Source organism: Geotrypetes seraphini, chromosome 1, assembly GCF_902459505.1.
Source record: "Geotrypetes seraphini chromosome 1, aGeoSer1.1, whole genome shotgun sequence".
In the NCBI taxonomy this organism is placed as follows: domain Eukaryota; kingdom Metazoa; phylum Chordata; class Amphibia; order Gymnophiona; family Dermophiidae; genus Geotrypetes; species Geotrypetes seraphini.
Window position 1 is genome coordinate 123,101,812 of NC_047084.1, and position 14,902 is coordinate 123,116,713.

Here is a 14,902-nt window from a genome sequence, read left to right on the forward strand (position 1 = left end):
TTGAATATTGACTGGGACCTGCATAAGGATTTCAGAGACGAGGAAGCAGTAGAACTAGAGGTCATAAGTTGAGATTGCAGGGTCAGGAAATACTTTTTCACAGATACCTGAATGCTTGCTTAGAGGAAGAAAACGGTGATGGAATTCAAGAATGCCTGGGATATACATAGGATCGCTAGATAGAATACAATTTAATAATAACTTTATTCTGTATCACCTGGTAGACCGGTATAGTTCCTTACGGATGGGTATTATACCTCACTGCTACCTGTAGGTGGAGATTGAGATCAAACTTATATATCAGTATAGCTTCCCCCCTAACAATCCAGTCTTCTTTAGTCTCCGGTAGCTAGTGGTAAGGCTAATTCGGCTCCCCTCTTAGAACTGTTGTAACTTTGTTTTTGGACTCCTGGTTTCCCTTTTGTGTCAGATAGAGCTTAGACAGGTCCTGTTTGGGGATCCGTCCGACCTCATGGGTGTTAAACTCAGCGGGTCTTCTGCTGGGTCCCTCCCCCCACCTTCCTCCACCTCCCTACATTTTTGTAGAGGTGCCTCAGCTGGCGGCCTGGCCCCCTGCTTCGTCAGCTTTGAAACTGTGGAGTCTATTCTGTAAAAAAACAAACAAAAAACAACCAAAAAAAATCCTGAGGTGAGATGGTCTTTAAAACTGCCTTTTTACTGTATTTTCTCATCTAACCGGCACTTTTCTTTCAGCTAGGGTGGTTTTCAGTACAATGAGCACTTTTAAGAACATAAGAATTGCCGCTGCTGGATCAGACCAGTGGTCCGCTCACACGGTGGCCCTTAAGTCAAAGTACTCATTGTGCTCCAGAAGCGAGGTACTCGTGGCCAGCCTGTGCAAGCGTTGTGCAGGTCGGGGTGAGGTGAGGTAGCCTCGTCGGAAGCAGATGACCAGGGCACCCTGCCGCATGTACCTCGCAAGTTGGCTTTGGGTCGTGGGGAAGCCCAGGCTTCCCCAAAAGCCCACGCAGAGGGTTCCCCAGCTGCCAACAGTCAGGAAGAAAAGGATTCCCTTGTTGCCTGACCGGCTGGGGATTCCCTCTTCATGTCGGTCGGTTCCTTGGCCTCAGTGTCAGTAAAGTCCCAGGTTTTTCAGACGTAGCAGGCCACAGGAGCTCCGATTTTGGCAGTTTCAGGTCCAATTTCAGTGGGAACCTCCTCCTTCATCTCAGTTACCTCAGCTGAACTTCCCTCTGTTCTGGAAATACAGGGGCAAGGTATGGCAGGGTCCCCTGCTGGGGCAGGGAGTCCCTTGGGACCACTGGGGGTCTTTCCCCCTGAATTTATGTTACACTTTGTAAAGCTTATGTGCTGGCGGCTGGAGCTTCCGTGTCCACTCCGGGGGTCTCAGGGGTTTTTTTTGTCCTCAACGTCTTCCCCGATGTGACCCCACACAGCGGCGGTTTTGCCCCCCTCTACTCCTCATCCAAACGCCCGAGGATCTCTTAGGATGAGGATTTTTACCCAGAGGAGCAAGATGTAATTGATGAGGACCTGGACCCTTGGGGAGATTTCCAGGATCCTCTTGGGGGGTTGGATTCTGCCAGCGAGGGGTTCGAGCACCCCCAGCTGGGAAAGATGCGTCTGTAGTGTGCATTTTTCAATGGGAAGAGCTTCATGAGTTAATTCTTCAGGTCTCCTCGGTTTTGCACTTTGAGGACACCATGTCAGAGCCCCCGCGTACGGTGGAACCCTTGCTTAAGGAGATCCGCTGTGCTTCCTGCTTTTTTCCTATGCATCAGGATATTCGGGATATTATGCTCCCACAGTGGCAGGTGCTCCCTTTCGTTTTGCGCCCTCCATGGCCCACCTGTATCCCATTCCTGAAGGGGATAGGGACACTCTGAGGTTGCCTGTAGTGGACACGGTGGTCTCGGCCATCTCTAAGAGGCATACCGTGCCTGTTGAGGGTAGTGCGGCCTTAAAGGACTCGGAGGAGCGTCAGTTGGAGTCCCTCCTTAAACAGAGTTTTGATGTGACAGCTCTGGCGGTCCAGGCAGCGATGTGTGGCAGGCTGGTGGCTTGGGCGTGCTTTCGCTGGGCCGAGCATGTCCTTGATTGTAAAACGGAAGATTGGGAATTGCTCAAGCGCGAGGTGGCAAAGATTGAATTGGGTGCTTCTTATCTTTCAGATGCCATGTATGACCTATTGTGAGCTTCTACTAAGTCGTTGGTGTTTGCAGTGGCAGCTTGCTGTACCTTGCGGCTTTGCGCTTGGTCAGCGGCTTCGGCGTCCAAAACTAAGTTGAGAAAGTTTCCTTTTAAAGGATCTTTCTTGTTTGGTTAGGACCTGGACTGGTTGGTTCAGATTCTCACTGTTTCTAAAGTGCCTCGTTTGCCTGAGGATAGGCCTAGGGCGCTGGCTCGAGGTGGCGATGCTCGTGAGCGTAGGCGTGATTTCCGCCGATACCGCCATGGTCGAGGGGCTGCCCCTTTTCAGCCTCCTGGGCTCTCGAGGAAGGTTCTTCCAGCGCATGCAGTCCTTTCGTGGGTTCCTCCAGGGTGCAGGTAGCAGCCCCAACAGGTCCCCTGCTGCCCGCCCTGCCCAATGACTCCTTGCCAGCGCCCGTCTTGGTTCCAGTGGGTGCCCGGCTAAGGGATTTATATCCAAAATGGGTAGACATGTCTGATCAGTGGGTTTTGGAGGTGATTCGGGACGGCTATGCTTTGGAGTTTGCCCGGTCCTTGCCAGACCGTTTTCTCGCTTCTTCCTCGCAGGTGGCGTGGAGACAGCAGGCCTTTCACCAGACCCTTCAAAGAATGTTAGATCTCTGCGCAGTGGTTCCAGTTCCCCTGCAGGAGTGGGGCACAGTTTGGTACTCAATTTGCTTTGTGGTGCCAAAGAAAGAAAGGACTTTTCTGCTCATCCTGGATTTGAAGGGGGTCAACAGGGCTCTTCATGTGCTTTCCTTCCGCATGGAAACTCTGCGGTCTGTGATTCTGGCGGTTCAGCCGGTGAATTTACTGACCTCTCTGGATCTGACTGAAGCCACATTCCTATTCGGGCCTCCCATCATCGCTTCCTGCGCTTTGCGATCTTGGGGCAACACTATCAGTTCTGTGCACTTCCCTTTGGTCCAGCCACGCCTCCGCGGACGTTCAACAAGATGATGGTGGTTGCTGTGGCGGTGTTGTGAAAAGAGGGCATTCTTGTTCATCCCTACCTGGACAACTGATTGATTTGAGCCAAGTTGTTCCAGGAGAGCACCAGGGTCACAGCTCAGGTGGTGGAGTTTCTGCAGTCACTTGAACGGGTGGTCAACCTTGCCAAGAGCTGGTTGTCTCCATCTCAGCACCTGGAATATCTAGGGGTGCTGTTTAACACCTCCTTGGGGAAGGTCTTCCTTCCGGAGGCCTGGGAAAGCAAATTGCAATCTCAGATTCGCCTGCATAAGGCGTCCCAGTGTCCTCAGGCACAGGATTTCCTCCAAGTTTTGGGGTTGATGGTGGCCTCCCTCAATGTTGTGAGGTGGTCGCGGACCCATATGCGTCCTCTTCAGTATGCTCTTCTTCGAAGGTGGTCACCTCAGAGGCACAGTCTGGATCACCCTGTTCCGCTTCTGGGCTTAGCTTGGGGCAGTCTTCGTTGATGGATCCAGACCCCCCATCTGTTGGGGCGAGTATGGATCAGCTGCAGTGGACGGTGCTGCTCACGGATGCCAGTCTTCTCGGTTGGGGGGGCTCAGTGTCTAAGTCACTCAGCTCAGGGCACCTTGTCCACGGAGGAGGCTTCTTGGTCGATCAGTGTCTTGGAGACCAGAGCCATCCATCTGGTGGTGTTATACTTCCTGTCCTTTCTGATGGGCAAGTCAGTCAGGGTTCTATCGGACAATGCCATGGCGGTGGCCTATGTCAATCATCAGGGGGGGGGCACCAGGAGCATCTTGGTGGCACAGGAGGCGACTCTGCTCATAGTCTGGGCGGAGTCGCACCTTCAAGAAATATCAGCATCCCACATAGCCAGAGTGGAGAACGTTCAAGCGGACTTCCTAAGTCGTTACATGCTAGATCCCAGAGAGTGGTGTCTAAGCCCCGTGGCTTTTCAGTTGATAGTGCAGTCTTGGGGTCAGCCCCTCATGGACCTGATGGCCACAAGTGTCAACATCAAAATGCCCCGCTTCTTCAGTCGTCACAGAGACGGTCAGGCTGAGGGCTTGAATGCTCTGGTTCAGCCATGGCCAACGGAGGGACTATTGTATGTGTTTCCTCCATGGCCATTAGTGGGCAGAGTTCTTCTCCGCATACTTCACCATCCGGGTCTTGTGGTTCTGGTGGCTCCAGATTGGCCTCGACGACTGTGGTATGCAGATCTTGTGAGGCATCTGGTGGTGGATCCTCATCCTCTGCCTCTCTTGGACGACCTTCTGACTCAGGGTCCCAGTTCAATGTTCGATCCGGGTCCCTTCTGTCTTACGGCTTGGCTCTTGTAAGGAGTCGCCTAGGTAAGAAGGGGTATTCAGATAGTGATTTCAACTCTTTTGGGGTCCCGGAGGCTTTCCACCTCTCGGGCATATGTGAGGGTTTGTCGTCTATTTGAGGAGTGGCATGCTGCGCGTGGAGTATCCTCTTTTCGCGCTTCCCTGCTTAACATCCTAGAGTTTTTGCAGGATGGCCTGGCTAGGGGACTGGCTTGGTCTTCTCTCTGGGTTCAGCTTGTGGCCTTGTCAGCCTTTCGGGGGTTGGTGAAAGGTCAGCATTTGACTGCCATTCCTGACATGATTCGCTTCTTGCAGGTGGCCAAGTTGCTCAAGCCTCCTGTGCGACCCTCTGTTCCTTTTTGGGATCTGAATCTGGATCTGTCAGCTCTAGTGCACCCTCCTTTTGAAACGCTGAGCGATTGCTCTTTGAAGGACCTTACACTTAAAAGTCTTCTTGGTGGCCATTACTTCAGCTAGACGTGTTTCTGAGCTGCAGGCTTTCTCTTATAGTGCTCCCTTTTTGGAGTTTTCTAGGGAGCGGGTTGTCTTGAGGCCTGTTACTTCCTTTCTGCCAAAGGTAGTTTCTCCTTTTCATGTCAATCAGGCAGTGGTCCTCCCGGTGTTGGGTAGCCGGGAGGGCTCTTCTGAGCAGAGACAGCTGCACAAGTTGGATGTCAGTCAGGTCCTTCACTCTTATATGCAGAGGACCCAGGAGATCAGGAAATCAGATCATCTCTTTGTCCTTCTAGCGGGTCCTCATAAGGGAGATGGCGCTTCTAAGGCTACTATTGAATGCTGGATCAAGGAGATTATTGCTTCAGCTTATCTTCTGAAGCAGAAGCCTGTTCCTGTTCAATATGTTTGTGAGTGACATTGCTCAAGGGTTAGAAGGAAAAGTGTGCCTTTTTGCAGATGATACCAAGATTTGTAACAGAATAGACACCGAAGAGGGAGTGGAAAATATGAAAAAGGATCTGCAAAAGTTAGAGGAATGGTCTAATGCCTGGCAACTAAAATTCAATGCAAAGAAATGCAGAGTAATGCATTTGGGGATTAATAATAGGAAGGAACCGTATATGCTGGGAAGAGAAAAGCTGATATGCATGGACGGGGAGAGGGACCTTGGGGTGATAGTGTCCGAAGATCTAAAGGCTAAAAAACAGTGTGACAAGGCAGTGGCTGCTACCAGAAGGATGCTGGGCTGTATAAAGAGAGGCGTAGTCAGTAGAAGGAAGAAGGTTTTGATGCCCCTGTACAGGTCATTGATAAGGCCCCACTTGGAGTATTGTGTTCAGTTTTGGAGACCGTATCTGGCGAAGGACGTAAGAAGACTTGAGGCGGTCCAGAGGAGGGCGACGAAAATGATAGGAGGCTTGCACCAGAAGACGTATGAGGAGAGACTGGAAGCCCTGAATATGTATACCCTAGAGGAAAAGAGAGACAGGGGAGATATGATTCAGACGTTCAAATACTTGAAGGGTATTAACGTAGAACAAAATCTTTTCCAGAGAAAGGAAAATGGTAAAACCAGAGGACATAATTTGAGGTTGAGGGGTGGTAGATTCAGGGGCAATGTTAGGAAATTCTACTTTACGGAGAGGGTAGTGGATGCCTGCAATGCACTCCCAAGAGAGGTGGTGGAGAGTAAAACTGTGACTGAGTTCAAAGAAGCGTGGGATAAACACAGAGGATTTAGAATCAGAAAATAATATTAAATATTGAACTAAGGCCAGTACTGGGCAGACTTGCACGGTCTGTGTCTGTATATGGCCGTTTGGTGGAGGATGGGCTGGGGAGGGCTTCAATGGCTGGGAGGGTGTAGAAGGGTTGGAGTAGGTTTTAACAGAGATTTTGGCAGTAGGAACCCAAGCACAGTACTGGGTAGAGCTTTGGATTCTTGCCCAGAAATAGCTAAGAAGAAAAAATTAAAAAATTTAAATTGAATCAGGTTGGGCAGACTGGATGGACCATTCGGGTCTTTATCTGCCGTCATCTACTATGTTACTATGTTCCGGAATTTCTCAAGGCTCATTCCACTAGGGGTCAGGTAGCTTTATCGGCTGAGACTTCTCTAGTGCCTCCAGTGGATATTTACAAGGCTGCAGTTTGGTCTTCTCTGCATTCCTTGACACTACCATGTGGATGTTCAAGCGCGTTGGGACCATTCAGGTCTTTATCTGCCGTCATCTACTATGTTACTATGTTCCGGAATTTCTCAAGGCTCATTCCACTAGGGGTCAGGTAGCTTTATCGGCTGAGACTTCTCTAGTGCCTCCAGTGGATATTTACAAGGCTGCAGTTTGGTCTTCTCTGCATTCCTTTGTCAGACACTACCATGTGGATGTTCAAGCGCGTTGGGACACGGAATTCGATGAATGTGTTCTGGTGTCAGACCTTCGGGGTCCCACCCTTAATGGGTACTGCTTTGGTACCCATTAAGGAATTTTTCCGGTCTACCAGGCGATACAGAAGGAGAAATTAGGTTCTTTCTTGCTAATTTTCTTTCTATTAGCCTGTAGACTGGTATAGTTCCCCCCCATCTCTCTTTGTGCGGTGATTGCGCGTTTTTGCTCGAGTGCAGATTTTGATTTTTTTCTGTGGGTTCTAGTATTTTTCTAGGGCCAGGGAAAATTAAGAACAGCAGCTATGGCTCACCTGACTTAGCTGGTGAGCTGTGGGAATGTTTATTTTCCAGGATAAAGTTCAACACATGTTCCAACAGTTGTTTACAGATGTTTGTTGTTTTTACATTCCTGTTCAGTGTATTTTACTGTTGTCAGTTAAGATTTTTCCTAGGTTCTGCTTGGCTATTCGGCAGACTGGATTATTAGAGGGAAGCTATATTGATATACAAGTTTGATCTCAGTCTCCAACTGCTGGTAGCAGTGAGATATAATGCTCATCTGTAAGGAGCTATACATGCTAACAGAAAGAAAATTAGCAGGTAAGAACCTAATTTCTCCTTTTTATATACCGCAATACCAGAAACAGTTCAGAGCGGTTTACAGAGGAAGTGACTGTATACAGACAGCGATATTACAAAAAACTTGAATTTACATTACAAGAATTAACATTTTGAAATTACGTAGCATGTTAAGATTAATCAAATTTATCTGGAAGTGTTTAAAAAATACATTTAAGCAAAACTGGAGTGAAATTTGGCTTCAGAGGTTGGGAAGTAAGACCAATGCCAGGCGGATGGGATCAAGGCTGGCCAACAACTCCAGACAACCACCCAGCTATCTATATGCCTAATAATTGAATCACCAGCTAAAACAGCTGTCCTAACCTTTCTTCCCTGGAGGGTAGGTCCTGGCTCACTTCCTGCTTCACCAGTGTAATGCTTTCCTTTTAAGTGATCTCACTCCTCTAAGGCAGCCCAAGAGTTGCCAGCCTGAAGTGAGACTTTGCTGCTATGTCCTTGTAGGTCTCTATAAATCTCTCTGTTTCAACTCCAGCATGTCTGCCGCTCTAGCTTCAAGAGATCAGACGTTCTGTGAGAGCACGGAGCTCTTTGAACTGAGCACACACAAATAATCTCTCAGCATCTTTGCAAAAGATTCCATAAGAGCATAAGAATAGCCTTACTGGGTCAGACCAATGGTCCATCAAGCCCAGTAGCCCGTTCTCACGGAGGCCAATCCAGGTCACCAGTACCTGGTCAAATCCCAAGGAGTAGCAACATTCCATAGCACCCCTCTTGCTGTCTTCATCTTAGTTTAATTAACGAACCTTAAGATTATCTGGTGTATTATATTATTTAATGTTTACTTCTCAACAAGTGTAAATAAATTATTTAGGGCAATCATTAGCAGATGAAACTTTTCTGTAATGAGAAACCTCCCTCTTGTTTTCTTAATTGGAATAATTAACAATAAATTAATAGATGTGTTGGGGGTGGGAGCCGTATTGTGCTGTTGGGCACTGGAGAGGACCTGTTTGCAGCCCCTTAGCTTTCCGCTACTGCCTACCTCATTTCATCTTCAACTCTTGCTGAGACCGGTGCAAGCTTTCGGGCAGGCACTTGGAGAGACGGACCGCTGACGTCAGTGGGTCCATCTCTCCCAACATAAAACAGCTAGTGCAGCCGCGGCCATGTGGCCAAAGGGGCATGCCCTAAGGGGCACGTCAGGCCCCTTGGGAACCACGAGGAGCAGAGGAACTGGAAAGATCTATATCCAGGTACCCATATGAACTTTAACTGTTTCTTCGATAAAATATGGGAAAAAGGAAAATTAAACCTAAACCTAAAAGCTCTACTCCAGCAACTACAGGCCCAATGGATAAACATTTTAAAATTATTGATAATACTTCAACAACAGCTCTCTCAATGGAGTCATCTTCACTTTCTGGAGCTTCATTAAGAACTCTCAATTGAAATCCTCCTCTTCCACCAATATCTAGTATACGTGGGTCTCAAGCTAGTCCCACTAATCCTACTGACTCAGAAGCTCTTCTATGTGATACTAATAAAATTGTCTTTACTGGAATTCCCAAGCCACTTGAATTGTCAAGTGATTCGGAGCTCCATTCCAAATCAGAAGATTTATAAGATATTACACTTAAAGACTTGTGGTTAGCAATAACTAGAGTGGAGTGGTTTCAGAGGTCAACAGTAAGACAGACAGTGGTCTTTCCACAAACAGTTGTTCATAAAATGGAGAATGTAGATTCCAATTTAGGTATTTTGGATAAGAAGATGAGCATTGTGGAATCACAAGTCACCACTTTGCAAACTGTTTCTACCTCAGCGGTTAAAGACTCTTGTGTTATGAACTCTAGGGGCTCCTTTTATCAAGGTGCACTAGTGGGATTAGCACGTCGGACATTTAATCACGCGCTAACCCCCATGGCAAGCCAAAACCTAATGCCTCGTCAATGGAGGCATTAGCGACTAGTGTGGCAGGCAGTTTAACGCGTGGTATTCTGCACATTAAACCCCTACCACACCTTGATAAAAGGACACCTAAGTTAGAAATAATGGAGAATTGTTTTAGAGCAAGGAATCTCCACTTGGTTAATTTCCCAGTAACCCACCTGCTTTCACCTGAAATTTTATTAAAATTTTTTTTTAAAGAAGATACTGGGTTTACCCAATGCTGAGATCTTTCCTATTAATAATTACTATTATATTCATCAGAAAAAACTTGAGTCTAACTGGTATCACCTGAAATAAATTTGACTGAATTTCTAGAGGATAGTAATAACCTCTAATAAATAGTAAATAACCTGGTAATAACCTGCATGAGTGAGATGGATAAGGCACTACTAATGAAATTATACTTTAAAAATAGATTGACAAAGTTTTGTGGAGACTTGGTTAGAATTTTTCTAGATGTCTCCAGAGCCACCCAATTAAAGAGGAAAGAATTTATGAAATTAAAATCCAGGATGAATGCTCTGGAGGTAACTTTTTACTTAAAATTTCCATGTAAATGTTTAGTTAAATTGCAGGATACGGAATTTATGTTCTGGGACCCAATTCAGTTGCAACAATTTCTGCTGGCTAGAGAAATGAAATAATTACTGTTTACCTTTAACAGATATTAGAGAAATAAATGTAATTTTGCCCGTGATATGTTTGATTGAATTTGGGTTTAAGTTTTTAGACTCATATTTTATTCATCTGTTTACCTTTATTTTTTTCTGGATTGTCAATGTGACACCTCCGTATTGTGGGCTTGAAAGGAAATATTGAAATGATGTGTTTTCCTTTATGTATTGTAATATTTTCCTTTTTTCCTTATTCATTATCTTTGTAATGTAATGATTGAAAAATTTATTAAAAAAAAGAAAAGAAAGATGTGTTGGGGATGGGAGTTTGGGGAGGGTGGGTGGGAAAGAAGACCAAACAAGACCCTGTTCTGCTTTCTACAGTCTTATCTGTTAACGGTCTAGGCCAGCGATGGCGAACCTATGGCACGCGTGCCAACTGTGGCACGCAAAGGCCTTGCAGCTGGCACGCGCAGGGCCGCCATCAGGGCAGTACTACCAGGGGGTGCACAGGAGAGAGAGCTGAACGGGGACGATGGGGGACCCACGGGGTTAAATATAACTCGAGCCGCGAGGCTCGCCTTCTACTCCGACTGCCCTGCCGCTCACACAGCCGATCGGAAATCTTCCCCGACGTCAGCGCTGACATCGGAGGGAGGGCTTAAGCAAAGCCCGCCCTCCGACATCAGCGCTGAAGTCGGGGAAGATTTCCGATCGGCTATGTGTGCGCGGCGGGACAGGCAGGAAATAGAAGACAAGCCTACGCGGCTCGAGCTACATTTTGCTGAGAAAGTTGCCAAGATGGGCTGGGAGACAAACGGGGAACACAAAAGGGGGAGGGAGTGCGTTTTGGACACAAGGCATGAACTTGGGAGAAAGGAAGGGAGGGAAAGAGATGCTGAGGTGGGGGAGGGAATGGGTTTTTGGACACAGAAAGTATGAACTTGGGAGAGAGGAAAGGAGGGAAAGAGATGCTGAGGTGGGGGAGGGAATGGGTTTTTGGACACAGAAAGTATGAACTTGGGAGAGAGGAAGGGAGGGAAAGAGATGCTGAGGTGGGGGAGGGAATGGGTTTTTGGACACAAGGCATGGACGGGAGAGAGGAAGGGAGGGAAATAGATGCTGAGGTGGGGGATGGAATGGGTTTTTGGACACAGAAAGCATGAACTTGGGAGAGAGGAAAGGAGGAAAAGAGAAGCTGAGGTGGGGGAGGGAATGGGTTTTTGCACACAGAAGGCATGGACTTGGGAGAGAGGAAGGGAGGGAAAGAGATGCTGAGGTGGGGGAGGGAATGGGTTTTTGGACACAGAAGGCATGGACTTGGGAGAGAGGAAGGGAGGAAAAGAGATGCTGAGGTGGGGGAGGGAATGGGTTTTTGCACACAGAAGGCATGGACTTGGGAGAGAGGAAGGGAGGGAAAGAGATGCTGAGGTGGGGGAGGGAATGGGTTTTTGGACACAGAAGGCATGGACTTGGGAGAGAGGAAGGGAGGGAAAGAGATGCTGAGGTGGGGGAGGGAATGGGTTTTTGGACACAGAAGGCATGGACTTGGGAGAGAGGAAGGGAGGGAAATAGATGCTGAGGTGGGGGAGGGAATGGGTTTTTGAACACAAGGCATGAACTTGAGAGAGAGGAAGGGAGGGAAAGAGATGCTGAGGTGCGGGAGGGAATGGGTTTTTGGACACAAGGCATGGACTTGGGAGAGAGGAAGGGAGGGAAATAGATGCTGAGGTGGGGGATGGAATGGGTTTTTGGACACAGAAAGCATGAACTTGGGAGAGAGGAAAGGAGGGAAAGAGAAGCTGAGGTGGGGGAGGGAATGGGTTTTTGCACACAGAAGGCATGGACTTGGGAGAGAGGAAGGGAGGGAAAGAGATGCTGAGGTGGGGGAGGGAATGGGTTTTTGGACACAGAAGGCATGGACTTGGGAGAGAGGAAGGGAGGGAAATAGATGCTGAGGTGGGGGAGGGAATGGGTTTTTGGACACAAGGCATGAACTTGGGAGAGAGGAAGGGAGGGAAAGAGATGCTGAAGTGTGGGAGGGAATGGGTTTTTGGACACAAGGCATGGACTTGGGTGAGAGGAAGGGAGGGAAATAGATGCTGAGGTGGGGGATGGAATGTGTTTTTGGACACAGAAGGCATGGACTTGGGAGAGAGGAAGGGAGGGAAAGAGATGCTGAGGTGGGGGAGGGAATGTGTTTTTGGACACAGAAGGCAAGGACTTGGGAGAGAGGAAGGGAGGGAAAGAGATGGTTGTGTACACGGGGAATAGAAGAAAGGAGAATTTTTGGTCATAGGGAGGGAGTGAGGTACAGACAGTGGCATACCAAGGTGGGGGTGGGGGCGGACTGCCCCGGATTTACGCCCCAAGGGGGTGCATAGCTGGCCACCCTCCAGTGTTCTCCCTAGGCTGGCAAACTGCGTCTCTTTAGCCACTTGAGTGCCACCGCCGCCATTGGGAACAGGCCGGTGCCAAGTTCTCCCTGCTTTTCCCTGTGGGGCCGACCAACTCTCGCCACCCGCGTCAATTCTGATGTCGGAGAGGACGTTCTGGGCCAGCCAATCGCTGCCTGGCTGGCCCAGAACGTCCTCTCCGATGTTAGAATTGATGTCGAGTGGCGAGAGTTGGTTGGCCCCGTGGGGAAGAGAAGCAGGGCGAACTCGGCACCAGCCTGTTCCAATAGCGGCAGTGGCAGCCTATTCCCCAGTGGCGGTGGCAGCATTTTCCCAATGGTGGTGGCATAGGGGAGGGCAAGGATAAAGAAAGAAAGGGGGGGGACAGGGAGCCAAAAAAAAAAAAAAGAAAGAGGGCTGGGTGAAACAAAGAAAAATGGGGCACGGAGAGAGAGAAAGACAGACATACAGAATGAAAGGGGGTATGGAGAGAGAGAAAAAGAAAGAAGGTGGCAGGGTGAAACAAAGAAAAAGTTTGGGGAGGGAATGAGGTCTGGAGGAGAGAAAGCATACAGGAGGCTGAAAAAAGGGAAGAAATATTGGATGCACAGTCAGAAGAATAAAGTGCAACCAGAGACTGATGAAATTACCAAAGGTAGGAAAATGATTTTATTTTCAATTTAGTGATCAAAATGTGTCCGTTTTGAGAATTTATATATGCTGTCTATATTTTGCACTATGGCCCCCTTTTACTAAAACGCAATAGCGTTTTTTAGCGCAGGGAGCCTATGAGCTTCAAGAGCAGCGTGGGGCATTCAGCGCAGGTCCCTGCGCTAAAAACCGCTATCGCGGTTTAGTAAAAAGGGAGGGGGAATATTTGTCTATTTTTGTATAGTTGTTACTGAGGTGACATTGCATAAAGTCATCTGCCTTGACCTCTTTGAAAACCCGCGGAATATAAATGATAATTAACATTTTCTCTGTGTACAGCGTGCTTTGTGTTTTTAAAATTTTATTGTTGGCAGATCATTTTGACTTGGCCACAAAGGTAAGGGGGAGGGAGGGGAGCTGCTGAAAGAGTCTACCTTGACGTGGTTGCAGGCTTACAAATCTTTTGGTCAAAGAGTGCGGCGACAGAGAAAAGTATGTGTGTATTCGGCCCATGAATGAAATCATTAAAACATTATAAATTGCCAATAAATTGAAATGAAAACCAAAGGATTGTGAATCAAATTGATTCTCTGACAATACAAAGATTCCAACCTTTAAAAATGATGTCACATAGTTCAGGCAACTTTATAAAGAGTTTTTAGATACTAAAATCTTGTTATTAAGGTTTAATTGACGTGCTGGCACTTTGAGGAAATTCTTTGGTTTTGTGCGGCAGTTTGGGCACTCGGGCTCAAAAAGGTTAGCCATCACTGGTCTAGGCTGTAACACTTAAACTCTGTGCTAGAGGTTTAAACGTAAGTTTTAAATTGTGGGAAAAAAGAGTCTTACATTGTTTAAACAAGTTAAGACATAAAGGAGTCCTTTTAGTAAGCTGTGGTAAGCATAAGGCATGTTTACTCCAGGTTAAGAAGGCACCACTGCTGGACATGCTCAGACATCCAGTGGAGGTTTTGGATCAGTCTCTGGCAGAATCCTAACCCTACCTACGTATCTCTCTGTCATCTTCTCGATAGTTCCTACATGAGCACTATGTTCTGACTCCTTTTGTCCTTCATATCTGTCATAATTAGATTGTAAGCTTTTCTGAGCAGGGACCGTCTCTTGCTTTGTGTACAATGCGAAGCACTGCATGTAACTGGTAGCGCTATAGAAATAATAAATTGTTGTTTTAATGGCATCAATTGCGTGTTTCGGGGGGGCCTGGCTAGCACTATTTGCTTAGCACAGCTAAGTATCTAGACAACTGATCCTCTCTTCTCTCTCCCCTCTATAGCGATTAACTTGTTCTATTGATCACTCTCTCCTCAACAATGAATTTCCTGTCCTATTAACCCTCTTTCTTCCTCCCCTCTTAAAGTCAATCAATTTGTACCTTTGCTTAATCTTTGTAAACCGCATAGAACTTCACGGTATTGCGGTATATAAGCTGTTATTATTATTATTACTGTTCTCAACCAATTAGCATTGGTTAGTGCAGGAGCCCTTACGAACTAGTACATGGGTAATGGTAATGGCTAATTTGGAAAATGCAGCCAGTGTGTTAAAAGGTGGCCTCAGTGCTCAGAAAGCACACTTTTTAGTACAGCTTAGTAAAAGAGCCCAAAAGTTTGTTTATCTTATTAAATTCAAACTCTTATTATCAATAAATATACAAATTCTCTTCTATCCAATGTTTACATCAGCAAAGCTCGGAACAAAATAGCATTTAACCTCTCTCACAGCTCCCTCTAGGGCAGTGGTCTCAAACTCAAACCCTATGCGGGGCCACATTTTGGATTTGTAGGTACATGGAGGGCCGCAGAAAAAAATAGTTAATGTCTTATTAAAGAAATGACAATTTTGCATGAGGTAAAACTCTTTTTAGTTTATAAATCTTTCCTTTTGACTAAGTCTTAATAATAA

The 14,902-nt window shown here is 47.1% G+C and overlaps 1 protein-coding gene and 1 long non-coding RNA gene across 4 annotated transcripts in view; one reads left to right on the forward strand and one right to left on the reverse strand.

Moving 5' to 3' along the window:
• Window positions 1–14,902, reverse strand: part of LOC117357288 — a 101,895-nt gene that overhangs the window by 58,342 nt on the left and 28,651 nt on the right. The window lies entirely within an intron of this gene.
• Window positions 1–14,902, forward strand: part of ARHGEF39 (Rho guanine nucleotide exchange factor 39) — a 127,451-nt gene that overhangs the window by 57,999 nt on the left and 54,550 nt on the right. The window lies entirely within an intron of this gene.